This window comes from Gastrolobium bilobum, unplaced genomic scaffold (genome assembly GCF_033153095.1).
Source record: "Gastrolobium bilobum isolate Gb01-03AN ecotype WA unplaced genomic scaffold, APGP_CSIRO_Gbil_v1 utg1776, whole genome shotgun sequence".
NCBI lineage: Eukaryota > Viridiplantae > Streptophyta > Magnoliopsida > Fabales > Fabaceae > Gastrolobium > Gastrolobium bilobum.
This window is the reverse complement of record NW_026900071.1, coordinates 1-23,286: the sequence shown is the minus strand read 5'-3', so window position 1 is coordinate 23,286 and position 23,286 is coordinate 1. Positions and strand designations below refer to the sequence as shown.

Genomic DNA, 23,286 nt, shown 5'->3' with positions numbered 1-23,286 from the left:
CCTCCCCACTTCCATGGCTTCCTCATTTTGAGAGGAAAGAAGAGCTTTCTCTTCCTTTGCCTTCTAATCTAGACCAAAAACAAGGAAAACCCACAACTATCTTCATCTCTTTCACACACTCCACAACTAGAAACCCATGAAGAGACTAGAAAGTTAAGAGAAAAACCCACCCTCTCCCTCTTGTGTTTGGGGCGCCATATTTGTTGGGAAAAGAGGAAGAACTTTTCTCCATTGGAACTTGGAATCCTACGAGCTTCAATCTCTTGGAATGGTTAATGTGAGAATTCAAGAATCTCTTGAGTTTTGAGGGATTTCATAACTTAGGTTTTGTAAAGTTTGATTTTTTTTTATTAGTATATGGTATAATGAAATCGATGGTGTTTTGGTATGTAATTGATATAGGAACATTGATTCTAGTGGTAGGTTTGAGTTGGAACCACCATTGGAACCCACTTTGGGTTAGGATCCCATTGCTATAATTCAAGGAAATTGGGGGTAAGTACTCTTTCCTTGGTAATTGTTGGAATTGAAGGTTGAGTTATAAATGTATTGCATGAGAAATGATCAATTAGGTAATAAATGAACCTTAGAGACATCCCAAGTCAGCCAACTACAACAATGAGCTATAATTTTTGGCATTTTGGACTTGCTCACTGGCTTTACTCGTTACAGCAAGCATTGCAGCGAGCAGAATAAGGGAAAAAGTCACTCTTTGGACTTGTTCATTGGATTTTTTCACTACAGCAAGCACAGTCGGGAAAAATACCTGTTCTGGAATTTCTCGCTAGCGAGTAGAGACATAGCATAGTAAAACACGTATATCTTGAGGTAGAGGGCTCCAAATTGAGTGATGCTTGAACCTGAAAGTTTTGAAATGGCCTTGAAGGCCGTAGGCATGTGAGGATGAAAAACAAAATTTTTCAAGAGCGGAAACACACATGCAAATAAAGATACGTACTTTAGGACGTGATGATACCTTTGTTCGTGATTCAAAACTCCAAGGTGATCAGTGTAAGGTTTGAAGGTTCAAACCCTCTAATGTTGATCCACACCACCTTACGTCAAGATGCAAGAACACTTCTTGAAAAGCCACCAATCTAATACCACAAGGAAGGCTAGCTAGGCGTCCAATAGGAGAGAAAGAGGCTTAGGTTTCAAGGTGTTTAGATGAGTGAATTTTCAGTATAAAAACTCACAAAGTGGGGCATGGAGTTCTATGAGAAGAGGCTAGGTAATTTTCGAAAAAAAACCCTCAAGAGAACCTAACAAAAGGATGCACTTTTGGAGATGAGAGATCAATTGATTTGAATCAGATTTTTCTCCCAAAAATCTGACCTATGTAGCTCTCAATGGTGGAGGAATAAGTGGAGTTGTTGCAATTCAAATCTAGCCAACAACCTCATATCATATCCTCATGAGACTAAGTCTATACCTAGTCAAAAATCTGACTTAATAACCATCATATGGCCAGCCATATGGTGCACCCTTATTCAACCCAAAAACAGTCCAAATACATTAAGTAGTTGCATTCAAATTTGAACCAACTCACTCACTTATTCTCTCAACCAACCAAATATGATTGGAGCTTATTTGGTTGATCATATGACTATCATAAGACCCCAAAATCAGCGCCCCAAATCAGCCTTGGATGATGCCCAAAGATCTCATCTTGATATTTGGGATTTGTTCTAACAAGATCTTATCTTATCCTTTTGTTATGAAACAACTTTTCATAACCAATTCAAACATTTAAATTCAAACGTTCAAACATTTAAATTCAAATTCTAAATTTAAATATTTGATAATTAATTTAACTAATTAAATTAATTAATAATGTCTTGGACCATCCAAGCCCATTACATGTACCATGCGCCCTTTCCCTCTTAGGTGGGCTTCCAAACTTCTTCTTGGGCTAACAACCTTTATTAGGCCCAATACCTTTAATGCTATATTCATCAAGACAATAAGGTGTTAGTGTGTGACTCATTAGGCCCAACATAGCCACTAACATAAATGGGCTTGGGCCCAACAAGCCCACAACCCATTTAATGACAACACAGAGCACTAGCAATGCTTTGTTGCCCCAGAGCTAGTTAGGTTAATGACATGATCATCCTATTACATATATTTGGTTACCGTATGTATTTCCTTTTGTCTCGGTTACCTTCCCTTTAAACCTAGGGTGAGGAAATGTATCAACCCTTGCGATTTAGGGTAAGCTTTAATTTGAAATAGGGAATCTTCAATTTACTGACTCTAAAGGAAGATCATCTCATGATCTCTTTTACTATGCATAGATTCCTGAGTCCTGTAAATCTCATCCCGATTTCTCCGGTTTATAGATAACCTAATCCCTTACAGATATTTGACGAATTCCTTCAGCTTATCACCCTAGGCCTGTGCTCTTTCAGGACATGCCCAAAAGTATACCTCTGAGTCTCCACGTCTCAAGCAGACGAGGTATACAATCAAAACATGCCTTCTAGAACACAGTCTAGGTGACAACTTATGGTCTAAGGAAAGACATACCCAAATATTAAGAGACTGCTCTAATGATACTTTTGTAAGATTTCCTCATAGAGTCTTTTTGTGAGTCTGTTCAGTGTGAGCTATACCCTTATAGGTCCACCCACGACTTTAGCTAAGACTTCTTCATATCTGTAGCTCATGAGGTCTTTACCTTGTGTCCGAATACAAGTAGATAAGTCGTGCTAGTCTTACCCGAGATTACTGATCCCCATTTTCAGTGTCTCTAGACTAGGAACATAAAATTAGGAATAAACATCTGGTATCCTTGAATCCTCATGATCGTGATCTCATCACAGATACTCAAAATATACATATTCTATTCCAAGGGGTTTATCCAGTTACTCATATAATATATTAATAATATCGAGACAAAATATGAAACAGGATAAAGAGTGCTTTTATTTATTTGTGACAAAATAAAAGGTCCACATATGTCCTAATCTAATCAAAAGATTGTCTCTAGGACATCCATATATTAACAGAACCTATGTAAAGCTAACCCAAATACCTATAACTCTATCAAATCTTAGGATCTATGGATAAGAGGCTTAATCCCAGTTCCATTTTGAAGTTGTTTCCCTGTTTTCAAAAGTCCAGTTTAAACCAATTGGCTTGTGACGTGCTTAACTTGAGATATACAAATTTGATTGAAGCATATAATATGTCTTTGGAAAGTTTGTGATGTTTATTTTAACATAATAAAATATTAGAATTAATGGTAAATCAATGTAATACCAGTTTTAAAAATAGTAAGAACTGTTCAGTGCTTAGTAAGACGGTAGAATTTGTTCTTTTTATTGTTCTTCAGTAGAAGGATTTATGGACTCTATTATGCTATTAATTGATGTTTTAAAGGTATGAAACCCTAAGAGAGTTGACCTAGTTCCTCCTACCATGATTTAAAGTCCCAACATGATTACCCATCACTTAAGGGCAAGTGGCCTAAGCTTGCTTTGTTTGAAAGTTAAAGTTAATGGTTTATAGGTTCTTGAATCATAAGGAGTATTTGGTGATGTTTAACATTATCTTAGACTAATTGGTGATAATTCTACTTGTAACTAGTATGGATTCATAATGATTATGAATTATAATTAGTGGTGTTGTATTTTAAATAGGTTGCTTTGGTAACCTTGAGCTTGTGGCAACTTTGAGGAGTTAAAGGAGAAGCTAGAAAAGATGGAATTCAAGAGGTAAACTCTTGGACCTTGGGATTAGTCTCACTTAATGTTCCATCACACTCCTAGGGAGTGTTGGTTAATGACTTGAATGATTGGTTGATTGTTAGATGTATAGTATAATTGCATTCATATAGAGTTGTTGTATCATTGGTGGACGAGCCATTGGTCAAGCACTAGGGGCTAGATTGCATAATTAGTGGACGTGCTAATATACAATTGAAAGCTTATGTAATCATTTGATTGTTTAGTTCTTTGGCCAATTGAACGCATACATGGATTTTCCTTGGAGATTTCATTTGTTGGGACAACCCTTGTAAATGTTATGTATGGATTTTCCTTTGGGATTTCATCCCTTGAGACAGCCTTTGGAAGTTTTATGATTCCTTGAGGATTTCATCCGTTGGGACAACCCTTGAAAGTTTTATGATTCCTCGGGGATTTCATCCGTTGGGATAATCCTTTAAAATTTTATGTATGGATTTTCCTTGGGGATTTCATCCGTTAGGACAACCTTGCAAGTTTTGTATGGACTACCTTGAGGATTTCATCTATTGGGACAACTCTTGGATGTTCCATTTGGACACTTGCTTTGAGAGATAACTCATCGGAGTGATCCTAGTGTACTGAGTGCACAAGTTCAATCATTTCTACTCTGACTCTAGCTATATGTTGTTTTTATGCTATATGATATAACCCTTCATGCATAAAAGTGAACTTAAGGGTGGAGTGATCCTCCAAAGACCCTTAGTTTACTGAAATTTTTATTTTCACCCCGTTTGAGGATATGTTACAGGTTCCTAAGGAGGATGAGCCTATACTCCTAAATGAAAGGAGCATGTTTAGTTCCCTTGGAGTATTTGGTGGTATTATCATGTATTTTGGAGAGCTTTTAGTAAAGCCATATATTTTGATAGAACTTATATTTAGAGTTATAAGCTTTTAAATATAACATGTATAGTTAGATTCAAGTTCTTATGTAATGGATTATATTTCAAGTGATGGAATAACATGTAAAAGATGTGAGCGATGTAATTCCTAAAACTAGGAAATCAGAAGGTATGTGATGTACTTCTGATGGTCTTAAAATTTATAAGACCTAAAAGTAAATAAAGTATTTGGAAAGAATTATATTGTAAAAAATAATTTTCAAAAAAATAATTTTTTAGTTTTAAAACCAAAAATAAAAAATAATGTAGATATTTTCTTAAATTTTTATTTTATTTTATTATCATTGCATGATAATTTTGTAATCATGAATATTTATTAATGACCCTTTTGTATTTTAATTTATTAAAATGTTTTTGTAAATAAATATAACTTTTTGGACAGGATATTTTGTTTGCCTTTTGTAATATTTACTATACCAATGTCTCTTTAACACCTTTAGTTCCCAATCTCAAGAAAAGAGAGAAAAGATAAATGTTAGTTGATATTATGATCTAATGATGCTGAAAAAAAGTAGGTAAAGTGGGCATAAGAAAAAATAGCCATAATATCTGATCTGGAATAATAATAATACATGGCCCAAATTGAAAGCCTTTACTACTAACAAAGATGACAGTCAAAGAAGGCTGCAAGCTCATCTCATCAAGCTCCACAATATTAAAGGCTACATGACAGCAAGCTTCTCAACATTAAAAACCTTATCTTTCTGGATACTTCATCTCCAAGTATGCCTCTCTACTTGCAAAGCTGGTCATCTCTCAAGCTGCTCATCTCTCCACTATAAATACATACCTATTAACACAAAGGTACACATTTTCTTCTACATAATTGAAACCTGATTGAACCATAACTGACTTGAGTGTCGGAGTGTCTTGCAGGTACACCCCTCATCTCGTTCCATTGAAGACCTATGGGTTAAAGTTGCTCCAACTGCAACATGCTCTGACCCAAGGCGATTCCAGGCCGTTTGTGTAGAGAAAGATAACTTGATCGGCCCAGTTGCAAAACCGATTATGATCATTAGCGCCATCAGTGGGAAGAGATAAATTTCTATTCCCACCACTATGTTCAGAGATCAAGAAGAAGGCTGGTTTCTTTTAACAAGCATCGCGCACAACTAACAGGTCACAGATTAAGAAAGATGGACCATCGTGCCAGAGAGAGGGGTCATCGCGCGCGAAAGATGGACCATCGTGCCAGAAAGATGGGTCATCGCGCACGAAAGATGGACCATCGCGCAAGAAAGATGGTCCATCGCACCAGAAAGATGTTCCATCGTGCCAGAAAGATGGTCCATAGTACCAGAAAGATGGGTCATCGCATGCGAAAGATGGACCATCGCGCGTGAAAGATGGACCATCGCGCCAGAAAGATGGTCCATCGTGCCAGAAAGATGGGTCATCGTGCGCGAAAGATGGTCCATCGCGCCAGAAACATGGTCCATCGCGCCAGAAAGATGGGTCATCGCGAAAGATGGACCATCGTGCCAGAAAGATAGGTCATCGCGCGTGAAAGATGGATCATCGCGCGTGAAAGATGGATCATCGCACAAGAAAGATGGTCCATCGTGCCAGAAAGAAGGTCCATCGTGCCAGAAAGATGGACCATCGTGCCAGAAAGATGGATCATCGCGCGTGAAAGATGGACCATTAAGCAAGAAATATGGTCCATCGCGCCAGAAAGATGGGTCATCGCGCGCGAAAGATGGACCATCATGCCAGAAAGATGGTCCATCGCGCCAGAAAGATGGTCCATCGTGCCAGAAAGATAGGTCATCGCGCGTGAAAGATGGATCATCGCACAAGAAAGATGGTCCATCGCGCCAGAAAGAAGGTCCATCGTGCCAGAAAGATGGACCATCGTGCCAGAAAGATGGATCATCGCGCGTGAAAGATGGACCATTAAGCAAGAAAGATGGTCCATCGCGCCAGAAAGATGGGTCATCGCGCGCGAAAGATGAACCATCATGCCAGAAAGATGGTCCATCGCACTAGAAAGATGGTCCATCGTGCCAGAAAGATGGGTCATCGTGCGCGAAAGATGGTCCATCGTGCCAGAAAGATGGTCTATCGCGCAAGAAAGATGCTTCTGCAAGAAAGATGGGTATTAACTCGCAAAAAACTTTATGCATATCTTTAATATTATTATAAATCTTTTGAGAAACTTATGAAGTGCAGCAAAAAAAAAATAACAAACACATTAGGAAGCGAAAAATGCACTAAGCAGATAGGGAATATCCACATTTATGAAGAGCGCGCTTTATAGTCTTTGTTGCCTATTCGGCTTCGGGACATCACCTAGCAGGATCAAAGTCGTTGTCCAACCTCTCTCAATCAATATGGGAGGCAACTAAAGAAGTTGTGAGCAGAGCCAACAACAAAATATTTGCTGGGAGAAGAAGAATGGGTTACGGTCCAAACATTGAAGTGATCAACTGAAAAGAACCTGCGAAACCATGCCGCGTAAGAAGAACGCCTATGACTCAGAACCTCATCGGTGACAAGTTATAGAATTTTTTTTAATGTGTTCATATATTACTCCCTCTCTCTGAAAAGTAAAAGACCTATTTAAAACTCCAGCAAGCACACTCTGAAAATAGTTCCCATGTTGACAAATATTGAAAATATGATGCATATATTATCAAAAAGTGTTGTCATCATGAGTTAAAACCATGATTGCGCATTCAAAAAAGTGTTGTTATTATCATGATCATGCATATATTATTGCTTCCTATACATTTAAGTTGTTTTCAAAATATCAACTTTGAGGCTGCAAAACAATCTTAGAAGGCAACATACCTTGGCTCTTAGTAACCTAATGGTGAAAGGTTTATTGTTATGAAGAACCACTAAATGTTTATTGAAAGAGTATGCGAGATGAATTTTTTTAGGCTTATAATGACAATATTGCACAAAAGTTGCATTAAGGATTTATAGTTCTCTAAGGCAACATAACCAACTAGTTGAATGTTATCATTTATAAGGCATTAGTTGATTTTAGTTAATCCTCGTAAGATATTGGTGACTTTTGCTAAGTGAATAATGCTTTGAGTGAAAGATTATTGAATGCTTAAGGAATGCATACTTCTTGAGGCAAATGATTATTGAGGAAGCTTTTAGATGACTGAATTATTATTCCTCTCTGATCAAAATCATGTCGATGAAATGATTATAGCTCAAAGGTACCCCAAATGGAAGAACCAAAGTACCTAGCAAGTTGCTTATGCTAGATTGAAAAGTTGAGACAAGTGTGATATGATATAATTTCAAAGGAGTGATAGAAAAGCTATAGAAATTAACTATCCCATTAAAGATCAACTTCAATGTTGGATTGACAAAGTTAATGATTATGAACTTAGACAAATTTTTAAGAGATTGACATTGATTTTAAAGTCTCTGTATGGTTGATTTTCATGGACTGAAAACACAAGAATATCAGTGAATATCGCGCGAAAAGGAGGCTTACCATAAAGGCATTAGGCAGATGCATATGGATGTATATGATATTAGCAAAGTCTAGTCCAAGCACATCTTAGGCTTATGAATCATCTTATATCATCTTGGTCTTGTTACAAGGGGCGAATTATGACAAACATAAAATAAGGCCTGGCAGGTTATCATATATTGAATCTTCGTGTGATTTTTTCAGAAGGTATTCTGAATGCTCAAATCACTTTTGTGATCATATTTCTTGCGAGACTACGTAACTTGCAGGATGGCCATATGAAAAAACCTTGATAACTATGCCTTATTTTGACAAACTTGTATCTCTACTGTAAAATTCATGAAAATTGCAGGGACCCATGAATGATGAACAGTGAAGATATTAATCTAACTGAGAATGCAGATAGACTTAGAAAATTTTATCTGATTTATGTACTCTTATCTTGAATTATCTTAACTACTTTTATTGTGAAATCCATAAGAGATTGGAGGGATTCATGGCTGATAAGAGGCGAAGATAACAATCTCGCGGGAAACGCAGATAAACTCAGAAAATCTTACACTTTCATATCCACGAAGATATTATTTTGAATTGAATTAACATGATCTCATTGCTCTTATCATCTTAATGATATGAAATTATTATTCTGTGAGATCCATGGAAATTGTAGGTTCTGCCGAACAAAAGAGATATGAACCTCGTCTACAACCTGCTAAAAAGCGCCTAAAGCTCTTAAGCTTAGGTTTGAAGACGCTTGAGGGTAAAGCCCGACAAAGGTTAAAAGCTCGAGTCTTAACTTGAGGATAAAGCCTAAGGGTTAAAAACTCAAGTATGCTACAAAGAAAGGTAAAACCTTAACTGGCTAAAACTTCCTCCAAATGCGCGATAAAAGCGCGATGAAGATGAAATGAAGCTAATAAAACTTTCTCCAATAAGGAAGATAATAAAACTTCCTCCAAGTATGAAAGGGAGATAATGAAACTTCCTCCAATAAGGAAGCTAATCAAACTTCCTCCAACTATGAAAGGAAGCTAATGAAACTTCCTCCAACAATGAAAGGAAGATAATGAAACTTCCTCCAAAAATGAGAGGAAGATAATGAAACTTCCTCCAACAATGAAAGGAAGATAATAAAACTTCCTCCAAGATTGAAAGGAAGGTAAAACCTTAACTGGTTAAAACTTCCTCCAAAGCGCGATGAAGAAAAAGGAAGGTAAAGTCTTAACTGGTTAAAACTTCCTCCAACGCGCGATCAAGAACAAAGGAAGGTAAAAGCTTAACTGGTTAAAACTTCCTCCAAAGCGCGATACTTCTGGCAACAACAAGTACAAACTAAGCGAATTCAAACCATAGAGCATGCAAAATAGAAACGTACGCAAAATATATAAATTATGAACTGTATAAAAATGCAGAATACAATTATGAAGCCCTTAAAGCACCAACAAGGTACGGACCATAGTGCACAATAAAGGCGCAAGTAAAATGATGTTGCTTTGTCACCACACAGGAAAATCATCTCGCAAACTTATACATCTCGCTACTCATGCCTTCAGCTTAAGCAACAAGCTAGGGGACTTCTGATATGGAATAATAATAATACATGGTCCAAATTGAAAGCCTTTACTACTAACAAAGATGACAGTCAAAGAAGGCTGCAAGCTCATCCCATCAAGCTCCACAATATTAAAGGTTACATGACAGCAAGCTTCTCAACATTAAAGACCTTATCTTTCTGGATACTTCATCTCCAAGTATGCCTCTCTACTTGCAAAGCTGGTCATCTCCCAAGCTGGTCATCTCTCCACTATAAATACATACATGTTAACACAAAGGTACACATCTTCTTCTACATAATTGAAACCTGCTTGAACCATAACTGACTTGAGCGTCGGAGTGTCTTGCAGGTACACCCCAATCTCGTTCCATTGAAGACCCATGAGTTAAAGCTGCTCCAACTGCAAGATGCTCTGACCCAAGGCGATTCCAGGCCGTTTGTGTAGAGGAAAATCACATGATCGGTCCAGTTGCAAAACCGGTTCTGATCAATATCTTATCTCAATTTTTTTATACCTTTAAATGTAACTATATTGGAACAAGTTTTATTGTTCTTCTACTTTCAAAATTAATTTTTAGAATTTATATTCAAAACAATTCTAGAAAATAAAAAATAAAAAACATAATGAAAGACTAAAAAAATATTCTTTCTTTGCTGCTATTGTACAAACTTCATATGGAGAATGTATAATGACCCCCATAGGATAAATCTTAGTTAGAGATTTAATTAAGGATTTAAATATCATAATTAGATTCAGAACATGATTTTGAGTGTTTTGACTATAATCATGATTAGGTTATTAACAGTGCCTTCTGTCAGGTATTCTCCACTACTGTGTAGCAACCAATAGAGCTTGGAAATACGCAAAATGAGGCTAAAGACCTAATTTGGCAATTCTGATGCCAAATATGAGTTCATAACAAAAAAATTGTATATTCTGACACTTTAACGCGAAAATCTCATGAATAATGTCTTCTGTCGGGTATTCTGCACTGCTGTGTAGCAACCGGTAGAACCCAACAATGAGAAAAAATCCAATTTATGCCAAACAAGTCATTTTAGGACAAAAATGTTATTTTGATAAGTATAGGTGTATGTATTGTAAATTAAGCGAGAGAAAAATACCCGTTAAAAGAAGCCACATGTGCATATAAGCCTTAAGTGACTTAAAAGACACTATTCATTGTCTCTCATTTCTCTTCCTCACAGCTGCAAAAACGTGCTCCTCTCCATGGAAAAAGAAAGTTTTGAGTGAAATGTTCCAAAGATTATATCTTTAGCTACACAGCTCCAAATTATGTCCTTCTAAAGCCTAATTTCAAGGAAATTTCGAAATGAATCCATTGGTGCTATTATTTTGGGGTGGTTCACTGTAGAGAGATTTATCCTCCTCTTCCATGCGGGTACTGTATATTGTCCAAGAAAAGTAAGGTTTTTGGATGATCCAATGCTTGGAGGTTGATCCTTTGGTTGCCTAAGAGTGGTTTAAGGTAAGAAACTCTATTACTATTGGTTGAATAATTGATTTCTAAGTCTAGGATTCATGAACATATTTGTGGGAAATGTGAAATTTGAATTAGTGATGGATTTTTGATGTTTAGATATGGTAATGTGAGATGAATATGTATATGTATGGAAAGTTGGAAAAAAGAAATCCTCTTGAATCTCTCCTTAGGGTTTGGTCATGATGCTCCAGAGGGGGTGTGAGGTGCAAAAATATAATGGTACATTTAGTGAAGGAATATATGTATGTATGTATGTATGTATAAGAGAATGTAGGAGTTATATGGTTAAAGAATTCCTAGGTTGTGAAAATTTCCTTTGAGGCCTATGTGCTTAAATATTGGAACGTTGGAAAATCATGAATATGTTAATGAATCTTGGATTAGAGGTGTGTGATAAGCTTGAATTCGATGGACTAAAGCATTGGAATCATAAAATTGGCATGATTTCCTTTATGTGCCTCTTAGCCATTTATAAAGGAAGTATGTTTTAAGAGTGATTGTTTGTGCTAGTGAGCACTTATACGGTCTAAGGACTATATGATTAGATGTTTAAACCTTTGGTTGGGTTAGATAAAAACAAAAATTAATAAGTTCCTTCTTTAGGCCTTATATGTGATTTTGGCCATTTTCAAAGGAGGCATGTGCTAGGAGTTACTGTTTTGCAAAGCAAGAACACTTTTATGCGTGGAATAATATTCTAAGGTGTATGGACCTTTGCTTTAGTGAAATAAAAAAGAAAATAAGTTAGCTCCTTTGTATGGCCTTAAAATGAGTTTTGGCCATTTTCAAAGGAGGTATACGTTCGGAGATACTGCTTCGCAAAATGAGAACACTTTTATGCGTAAAATAATTATATAGGTGGCTAAGCTTGAGTTTAGGCACTAGACAAAGAGAAATCTTATAGCTCCTTTGTAACGGGCACTCTGCCTTAAATTGGAAAAAATAGGCTTTAAAGTGTTAAGAGGAGTAATGAGTGTTCTGAAGGCTTTTTGAGGCTATCCTAAGACTAGGTGAATGTGTGAAATTATGTGGGAATTTGTTGAGCAAAGAATCACCCACCCATGGTCTAATATGGTTAAGTTAAAAAAAATTGGTTATGAATTCTGTGTATGGCATATAATTGGCATAAGCTTTGTAAGTATATATGAAAGCAATAAAGTGTGTGTGTCGGGTATAATTACATGACATTGTATCACTTATTGAGTTTGTTTTGGATTCTTTCTGTAGGTGTGCCTAGGGATCTCAGATTTTGTGGATCATTTTGGAGAAAGCTAAGTAGCTTGTGTGACAAGTAAGCATATTGTTAAAGCTTCAAGAGGTAAGCTCTATGTTTAAGGAATTTTCTCCTATCTATGTGCTCCACCATAGTTGATGGACTATGGTTGGTATCGTATGATTGTCTTCTAATACTTGGTATAAATGCATTCATAGAGAGCTATATAATGATATGATATGTTTTGTTTTGATATGTTTTGATATGATATGTTGTGTTGAGTTCCGCTTGGGGTCCACCCTTGGGAACACATATACTGATTTTCGCTTGGGGTCCTCCCTTGGGATTGACTGTGTACACCTCTGTTATGTGATGATTCTTGGCCAATGGATCTATGTGTACTGATGTCAGCTTGGGGTCCTCCCTTGGGATTGACTGTGTACACCTTTGTTATGTGCTGAGTTCCACTTGGGGTCCTCCCTTGGGAGCATGTACGTTGATTTCCGCTTGGGGTCCTCTCTTGGGAATAACTGTGTACATTTATGATATGTTTTGTTCTGATGTGATCACTGTGATGATTTTCGTAAATGAATTTATATGCATTGATTTTCGCTTGGAGTCCTCCCTTGGGATTGACTATGTACTCTTCTGTTATGATATTTGATACATGCGTTGATTTCCGCTTAGGGTCCTCCCTTGGGAATGACTGCGTACATCTCTGATAAGATATGTTTATATGCTCAGTTTAGTTATAATATTTGCATATATGATGCCGTGTATACTCTGTATCTGACTTTCATGCAAGAGTGGGCTCAGGGTATGGAGATTTCTCTATAAACCTGGAGCTTACTGAGAATTGTTATCTCACCCCGTTTGGGGACATCATTTCAGGTATACAGACTGCCGGTGAGCCCTCTCGGGCAAGGATACGACCCGTAGATAGAGGTGCTGTTATGGATCCGATCTTGGGTAGCAGTATGCTACTATTATTTTGGAGGATTATTATGTTGCTTTCATATTCCATTTGTTGATCTGTTATTTTGTATATGGCATGTATATGTTTGGTACATATTTTCTATTTTGATGCATGTACAATTGTGTATTCAGTCATGTTCATATGATTATGTAGTATTCAGTTATGTGTATGTGTTGGTTATGCATGCTGTTAGACTTAGTGGTACAGAGCCAATTTATGCATGCGCCCATAGTTGGGTATTTGATCCTTGAGGGATATCTGATATTTCTGAAATCATAGATTATGTAAATTGTTTATCAGAATACCTTGAGAGTGGGATTTTTAATCCCCATTTGTCCGGTTTATAGCGGTTACTTTGTCCAATTTTTGTCTCCGTCAAATGATAAGTAAATTAGAAGAAAGTTATGAAATGCTATATATCATGTCAAACGGATTAAAGAAATATAACAAAAAAGTTAGTTTGTAATTTCGTAAACTAATGTAAGTTTATATGTTAAGTCTTCCGCTAATGCATGTTTTAGTAGCATACGTATGTTAATTGAACCGGCTTGAGACAGGGATGTCACAGAACGGGGCAAGCAAAGTTGACCAGAATTATCTGTTTGAACCCAAAACTCCTGCAGCATATGATTTCAGCTTAAGTGGGAAAATTATTTGAGCTTACACATAAAAGTGACCAGCAAAACACAAAAAAAAGTAAAGTAAATAAAAAGACATATCAGAAATAAAACAACAAAACACAACTTGCCAAGACTAACTGAAGTACTGAACCAAAGCACCTTCCACAGCAGGTATTTGAAATTGTAGGTGCATGCTGGCCTTCATCTTTCTTCTTTGATTCAACTGATACTTTGGGCTCAAATGCAGTGGAAGATAAAATGATCACTAAAACTGACCAGAAAGAAAAAAAGGCTGAATCAGGTACAAAACAACTACATGGATTACAACTACTGCACTAATTTAGAATGGTCCTTGGGGTATTCCTCCTTAATGCTAGGTGCCAAGTTTACCATGAGAAACTGCAACTAGAAAATGTTAATTTTGTTTAGTCTAATGAGTTTCCTTCGAGAACAACATATGCTATTTTCGTAGATCCTTGGATAAATATACTTCTGAATACAAAAACATTCTTAATTTACTTGTAAATTGCATATATATATCACCTATTAATTCTATATACAAATCAATGTATGCTGTTGTGGAATTGAGAAATGCTAGATTATGATAGTTGGTTATGTTATTTTCCACTTATATATGATTTGGTGCACAATATATAGATATGCTTTTAGTCATTTTGAGGTCAACAATGTCTGCGTCCCAAAATTAGTTTCTACGCGCGCAGATTAATTGTTAGAGGCTACGCGCGCAGATTTTCAACAATATTGTGTTTTTGTGTGCATAACTAAATATTGAAAATAGCAAGTCTTTTAACTATAAGGCTCAATTCACACATATCCGTAGTGCTCATGACAAGATCACATCAGAACATTATAAGGCAGGATTTTCTTTATTATTATTAATAATTTTATTTTTTTTTCAATTTACAACCACTCTTTAGCAACAGCTTCTACCTAACTTCATTGGATGAAACCGCTAATGTAGATTTTATAACAACATGCGAAACAGAGATCGTAACACAAAAATAGTCCATATTAAATAATTCAAAATCAGTATAAATTCTAATAGGATCAATATCGAAAACTATTATGTAGATTTTACTGACCTCAACTAGCAGGTACCTCTGCTCAATGTAACATAAAGTTGGTCTGTCACTCCATCAAGGAACCGATAATATGTGTGTCTCCATTTCCTAATGAGAAGCAAAGAACCACAAATCCCCCAAAAGCCCACAGCAAATCCAACTCCCATCCCAAGATACAGTGACTCTCTTTCTATGCCACCAGTTTCGTTCTCTGCATGTTGGTTTGTCATTTTAGGATTCTCTTCTTGTGTGATACTTATACGATCTGGCCCAAGATCAGGTATGTATAGGAAGTATAAAATAATGTGGGCCCAGCCTTTGCTGACTCAGCAATCAGTTTCAACAGAATGGCGTGGGAAGGGAGGTTGAGATGGTTAAATAGCAAGGTAGGAGAGGAGTGAGGGTATCTGGAATCTTTGGGAATTGCTTGGGCCCTTTTTGGGATTGGGAGAGAGTGGAACCTCTCATATGTGTTCCACAGTATCTTACATTTTCTGCATAGTGATTTCATTTAGAGTCATTGTAATTTCTGATTTCCTGCAAGTATTTTTGTTATTAAGTCTCTGTTTGTAACCAATTGCTATTAAATATACGAAGGTTGAATATTCAGATCTCAGTTCCTGTGTTAATTCCCTTTTAGCTCTGTTAATTAGTGGTTGGTCTGTATCAATTGGTATCAGAGCTCCGATCTAGGAGCTCTGTGGGCATGGTAGCGACAAGAAACATGGAAACCAGAATGAAGGTTGTGGAAGAAAGGCTGCGCAGGAACAATGCTCGTCACGACGAAGTGTGTCGAAGGCTAGAAGCTAATGAGGTGAAGGTGGCTGAGATCATCAAAAGGTTGGATGAGATGGCTGGGAGAAGAAGAAATCTAATGAGAAGGGAAGTTCCCAGGTTCTATGGAGACAAAGAAGATGATGAAGCTTGGGGGTGGTTGATCTATTTGCAACAATTTTTCCGGATAGAAAGAATCAATGAAGATGAGAAGTTGAAGGAAGCTGTGAGAGGGCTTAGAGGGAGTGCTTTCAGCTGGTATCAAGGTTGGAAATGGTACAATCCTAATCCAAGCTGGAGTGACTTTGAGAAGGCATTAATAGAAAAATATCTACCAGAAATTATTTTGGTAGATGATGCAGATTCAGAATGTCAAAAATCAGAATCCCAATCAAAGCAAAAATCTGTGTGGGAGGAGACGGAGACCATGCACAAAGGAACGAGCATAGAACAGAATAAGGCTGATGGCATAAACACAGTAAAAGGGCAGAAGGAGGAGATCATCGAAGAAGTAGAGGAGAAGGAGATAATACAAAATCCAAAGGAGAAACAAACTGTGGTTGTAAATCTGCCCACAGATGAGAAAAAATCGCAGCAAAATCCCAAGGAAAGAGAGGAGAAAATCAACATAATATTTGAGGGAGAAGGATCACCAACACCACTGCTAGAAGAGCCACTTGCAGCGATGGAGCCATTGACGCATGAGTTTAATAAAATTTCAAAACAGCATCAACCATGTGAGAGAATATTGCAAGAGAAGGTGCAGCCTCTTCCACCTGCGTTGATGGTCGACCCACCCCCGCCGCCAGAGCTACAAGAATCAGATCTGAGAAGAGGTGCGTGGCGAAGAGAAACGAAGCTAGAAGAAGAAGAAGCTAACGGGTGGAACGTGACAAAGAAAAAAAATGAGGCTAGGTCAAAGTTGGAGTTGGATCACCTTTTAGATCCGGCCCAAATGATGGTGCTGAAATTTACAGATCAGCCCAATGATGTTGTACCATTTTTTGTTTTGTTAAAGAAATGGGCTTGTGAGCCCATAAATCATTTTGAATTAAGTGAGCCCACTAGGTTAATTTGGGATCCGTTGACACATTATTTCACCCAACCACACACCCTAATCACCTTGATTAGCGCTGAGGACTGCCCCCAAAAACAGAACGGAGCACAAGAGAATGTCCAAGCCAGATGCGATGTTGCTGCCATCTCCAATCAAACGCATAAATCAAGGTTTGGCTCGAAAGACAAAATTTCTGAATTAAATCAGAAATTGAGGAATGTGAAGATCTTCGTTGAGTCATGGAACAAGGAGAACGAAGAAAAGGTGCAAAAGAGGAAGGACGAAAAGATTTCCAAGGCTGAAAAAGAGCAAACAGAATTGAGGGGATCCACTTGGTGGGAAGCTCAAGAGCAGTGGGATCCCGGTGGAAATTACCATATTTTTTGCATATGTGGGGTCCTACAATTCAAACAGTGGGATCCAGGAGAAGGATTTTTATGGGCTGTACCTGTCGACGCAATAGGTTTTGTTGAGGCATATTGGAGAGGAGATGTCCTTAAGAAGGCAATTACAGTTCCAGACTTTCAATTGAAGAAGTTTTTCTTAAGTTCATATGCCCCTGTTCAGGTAACATTTCAGACAAATATACCTTTTGATATTAAAAAAGGAGTAATGATTAATTTTGAGAAAAATCTTCATAAGGAACTTATCGATGGGACATTTCTCAGCCATGGGATAGATTATGATGGAATTTGTCATACTGTACAAAGATTATGTAGCTCTTATACTCTTCAACAAGTCAATACTGATATAATTGGGCAGATTGTCAAAAAGATTAACAATTCTCTTCAAGCTAGCTATGTTTGCAATAGCGCAAGAAACAACTACGCAAGTATCGAAGAGAACCGTACAAAGGTATTAATTGCTGCTGAGTTGTATGCTCAAACAAAACTCCTGGATGTAGGGGCTTCTAAACGTTGGGATCCAGGTGGAAATTATTATGTGGGTGAATCGTTACAATTCAAGCAATGGGACCCCGGAATAAAGTTCTCAAGAGCTGATCTGCACCTTGAGGACAAGGTGCTTAAAAGGGGGGATGTATTGATACGATCTGGCCCAAGATCAGGTATGTATAGGAAGTATAAAATAATGTGGGCCCAGCCTTTGCTGACTCAGCAATCAGTTTCAACAGAATGGCGTGGGAAGGGAGGTTGAGATGGTTAAATAGCAAGGTAGGAGAGGAGTGAGGGTATCTGGAATCTTTGGGAATTGCTTGGGCCCTTTTTGGGATTGGGAGAAAGTGGAACCTCTCATATGTGTTCCACACTATCTTACATTTTCTGCATAGTGATTTCATTTAGAGTCATTGTAATTTCTGATTTCCTGCAAGTATTTCTGTTATTAAGTCTCTGTTTGTAACCAATTGCTATTAAATATACGAAGGTTGAATATTCAGATCTCAGTTCCTGTGTTAATTCCCTTTTAGCTCTGTTAATTAGTGGTTGGTCTGTATCAGATACACTTTGAAAGAGGAGCTCCACACAGTTCTGGATTCCCAATATAACTCAATGCACTAAAAGTTTGAAGTTGAGTCCCTGTTGGGATTTGTCCATTAAAATTGTTGCAGGACAGGACAGGTTCAAATAATCAAGAAAAGACAAAAGAGTCATGCTCTGAGGAATCTCTCCTGAAAGATTATTATTGGAGAGATCAAGAGATTCCAGATTTTTCATGCCTCCAATCTCCTTGTGTATTGTTCCAATGAAACGATTGTGAGATAAGTTTAATGATTGAACTTTAATCAGCCCAACTAATTCTGAGGATATCTCTCGTGACAAATTATTAGCTGAGAGGTCAACAGTTCTCCTATATGATTCAATGTCTATATACTCATAATCTTGGCCTTTTGTAAACAAATCGATCGTTTCTAAAATCCCATCGTCCACTTCATCCATAATCATTTGAGTCATGTTATAGACACACTGAGGAGGCAAGTTTATTGTTGGCAACATCCAAGTGATAAAGAAAAGAGAGATTGAATAGCTGTTGGGTTGGAATATTGCCCTCAAAATGGTTAGATCTCAATATCATCATCACTTGTAAATTGGGTGGTCCAAAAATACGTGGGAGCCCTGCTGTGAAATATATTATGGTCCAAAAATATAGAGGAACAATTCAGCGTAACGTTCGATATGTCTTCGCTGATTGAATTGTTGGACATACGGAGAAACGAATAATTTCCTGCTATGAAGCTCTTAAACATATCTCCATCTACGGATGAAATTCCAGAGCTTGATATGTCTAGCCATTGAAGTGATGACTTGTGTGTATATATCCATGATGGAAAGTTGGGACCTTGATTTGTGTTTTGTAAAACAAGGTGACTAAGTTGAAATGGTGGAATCCATTCAGTCAGGACCCAAATGGAATGGCAATAGTGGAATTGCTCAAGTCCAGCTCTTCTAATTTAGAGAGTTTGGAAAAACATGTTTCTGATATTGAACCAGAGAAGGAACTAGAGCGAATACTCAAAGAAACTAAGGATGACAAATTTCCAAGTGTTGAGGGAAAGGAACCAGAAAACAAGTTGGCGGATAGATCAAGGTACTTAAGATGTTCTTGTCGGCCAAACCAATCAGGAATTGATCCTTCGAGGTTGTTCCCTGATAGATCAAGGTATTTCAGATGTTGTATTGTAGGTTTAGGAAGCTCAGAGGTAGGTTTCTCCATATAAACTATTGAATTGAAGTTCAAGACGATAGATGACACTGCTGAGATTAAATAACCAATATGGTAATTCAGAGTGGAAATTGTTCTCAGAAAGATCAAGAGTTACAAGTGAAGTAAAATTCACGTACTTAAGGGATGGGCTGATGTAGCTTAGGTTACAACCTCTCAAGTGTAACTCTGACAATGAAGGAAGCATAGCCACCAAGTGAAGCCAGTTAGTTTCTTTGTTGAAAGCCATATGAGGCTGTGGCCCACGGTCCAATGGCCCAATTGTTGGGTTTAATATGCTCTTTTCACTTAAGCCCAATAGCTTTAGTGAGAGTGAGTTCAAAAAGACTAATTTCAACCCATGAAGCTTAGGGTTAGTCTTGGATTGGGCAGAGTATATAAACTCTCTTTTCTCTCTAGTGCCTCCTAGGGTTACAGACATCAGAAACACAAAGAGGCAGACGTTCATCATCTGAACGGTTGCCCACACGACCACCTGATCCCCCTTGAGTCATAGCCTGGAAGATCAACCGTAGAGCGGAATTGCGACCGTTCGTGGTGCATTGCTGCAGATCGTGAGGCTTGAGGAGGAGAACAAAACGTGAGAAATTGTCACGTTCGCTGCTTCATCTCAGGTAATCAAAGCGGTGTTCTTCATTCCTCATCACATCGGTACGATGCGCTTCCGCGTTTCTGATGATATACCTTCAACTGGTATCAGAGCCGGATTGTGATGGGGATTTAGATCAGCTTTAATTTATTGATTTATTTTTGTGATTTTGAAAATATGGCACCTTTATTCTGTATCTGTTGTTGATACTCATGTTTTAATTCTTTATAGTTCATTTTCATAAAAGTTTAGATTTTAATCAGTAAAAATGCTTTAATCCATGGTTAGGGTCTCTCGTGTATTTCTCGATTTGTAACAAGGAGGTTAATCCCATATGATTAGGTTTCCTCCTTGCTTTTTTTTTAATTTTTCGGAATTTTTGTGTATTTTTCAATATTTTGTAAAAATTCAAGATCGAGAAACCGCGAGGAAGATGCGCAGTCAGCACTGTCGAAGACTTTCCGAGAACTTCCCGATCTCAGAACGGGGCGATCTATATATGGTTGGAAAGAGGACGGAAAGACAAACCCAAAGATGGGTGAATCGCCGCCATCGGAGACTCCACGCTCCACCACGCGCCTCTACAAGAGGATGAGAGTGGCTGCCACTCTCCGGCAAAGAATGGGAGAGTGAGGGAGCGTCCGGCCAACTTTTTGGGTGGTTCCGACGGAGGTGCACTCGTCTCTATGTGGCGGTCATTCCCCTGGAGTTTCGGCCTGATTTGACTTCGGGTGACGGTGCGATAGACCTGACGGCTAGGGTTCCTCTTTCGCGTCCTAGGGTTTCTCGCCAAAGGATTGGGTCTTGGGCTTTTGGGCCCATGAAACCCTAAAGGGGCTTAAGACAGATACTATGGGCTAGGCGAAAGTCGAATTCCAAAGTTGTATTATTTTATTTTATTTTATTTTCTTTAAAATAGGAAGGCCATAGATTAAAGTAATTATGATTTATTATTTAATGCTTTTATTGAATGATATGAATTATATGTGCGATTAACATGATATTTGCGATAACATGTCATATAGGATAGGAAGGTGCCATATTGCTGCATGATCACATGTCATACGTGCATATTTAATATTATGTCATTACCGACTAGTATGATAGTTTATGCGCGTAGTTTTTGATTTTAAATATTTCGATAAAATAAAATTATGATTATTATGATTTTGGAAACAAAATCTAGATTAATGGTTATATTAATTTCGAAAATTAATTTAATTATTATGATTTTGGAAAAATCTAGAATAATCAAATTGATTATTTTTGGAGTTTAAAATCAAGACAATTAGTAAGAAAACTTCCTAAGAGAATTCTTTTATTTTGTGGGTCTACTAAAATGGTCATGTGTTAAACACACGCTGCATACCAGAATCATGTATCATGATTGTGTGAAGCACATGCTGCCTATCATGACCGGATTTTAGGACCTTAATGATTTCAAAATTCAGATAAGCTAAGTGATGCACGTTCATCGGCGCTCATGCTTACATAGTTTTTGAAATCAAACAAAGGATACTCTCAATTAAATAATTCTTGGAAATTGGAAAATATTGCTTATGTTGAATGGAAGGAGATTTAAATTAAGAAATTAATTTAACCTTCAAGTGCATTATAAGGACCATTAATAAAATAATCATGTGAAGTCCCATCGAATAAGCATGATTGGATTTTATTAGATTGGACCTAAATAATTATGGGAAGAGATTTAAATTAAGAAATTAATTTAACCTCCAGGCGCATTGTGGGTCTATCAATAAAATAATCATGTGAGGCCCCAACGGATTAGCATGATTGGATTTTATTGGGCCTTAATAATTTCAAAATTTTAATAAAGTATTGTACGGCTCATCGTCGATAATACTAAGTTATTAAAGATAATTTTGAAATTAAACAATGAATTCGACAGGGCTTATGAAAATTCTCAAACAAAAATGTTGAATGGGTGAAGGTTTTAAAAATTAATTAATTTTAAAACTTGCGGGCTCCATTTGTGGGTTTATTAGTGAAATAGTTATCGCTGAAGCCCCATCGGATAAGGATAATCAGATTTCACTAGATTAAATCTTAATAATTTCAAAATTTTAGTAAAGTATTGTACGGCCCATCGTCGGCAATGCTTAGACACTAAGGATAATTTTGAAATTAAACAATGGTTAATTACATTCAACTTTGGTAAAATTGTTAACCCTCCCATCGAGGCTCTGGCAATGGCACTGAAGGCCCAAATAACAATTTTGGTTTTTACAAGTGACTTGCCCATCGTAAGCCTTGTAAAGATAAACTGAAGGATTGTTAACAATAAACAAGAGTAGTTATGAGAATCTACTTGCACTTCGTTTGTTTATTGCATTATTTGTTTGTAATTGTGTGCTTTATATGTTTTTCAGAAAATATATTAGAAATGATTTTGAGTCGAAAACCTCTAGATGGTACCAACTATGAATAAGTGAAAAGCAAATTTTTGATATTGTTCTAAAACATGGAAGCTAAAATTTGTCCTCACAATGCGAGGGCCATAGCAACCTGCAGAGGATGCGTCTAAGGAAACTAAGATGCATTTCTCAGATTGGGAAAGGGCATATATGGTAGTTCGCTGCTATGTTATTGTCAGTCTTTCCAAATAATTGCAAAAGCAAGTGTACATGATTAAGAGTGGAGTAGAAATGCTTCAGACTTTTAATGACATGTTTGCTGTGTCTAGCAATTCTGCTAGACAGAATGCAGTCGGTGCAATTTTTGCTAAGAGTCTCCTTAAATCCAAGGGAAAACCCAAGGGTGGTAACAAGAACAAAATAACTTGGTTATCAGTTGTCAAACCAGTTGCTATGAAGAAGCCGCAAGGCAAGTTCTTCAAGTGCAGACTGAAGGAACACTGAAAGAAAAATTGCCCAGAGGTGATGAAAAGAACCAGACATGGGTATATTAAGACCTGATCAGTGAATGAATCATTGATTCAGGAATCACTGATTATGTTTGTTACTCTTAGCAGTAGTTCAAACATGGTATGCCTGTCAGCAGTGGACAAAGATATTTTAAGCTTGAAAATGGGAACTTGTGTCTGCATTTGCAGTAAGACAAGTTATTTAATGACTATGGTTTTGGGTGACTGTTTATTTGTTCCAGATTTCAAGAGGAAT

At 37.2% G+C, this 23,286-nt stretch overlaps 1 pseudogene; it reads right to left on the bottom strand.

The window, feature by feature from the left end:
* Nucleotides 1–10,404: 10,404 nt before the first annotated feature.
* On the bottom strand, nucleotides 10,405–19,786 carry LOC133295206 (receptor-like protein EIX2; annotated as a pseudogene).
* Nucleotides 19,787–23,286: the final 3,500 nt, after the last annotated feature.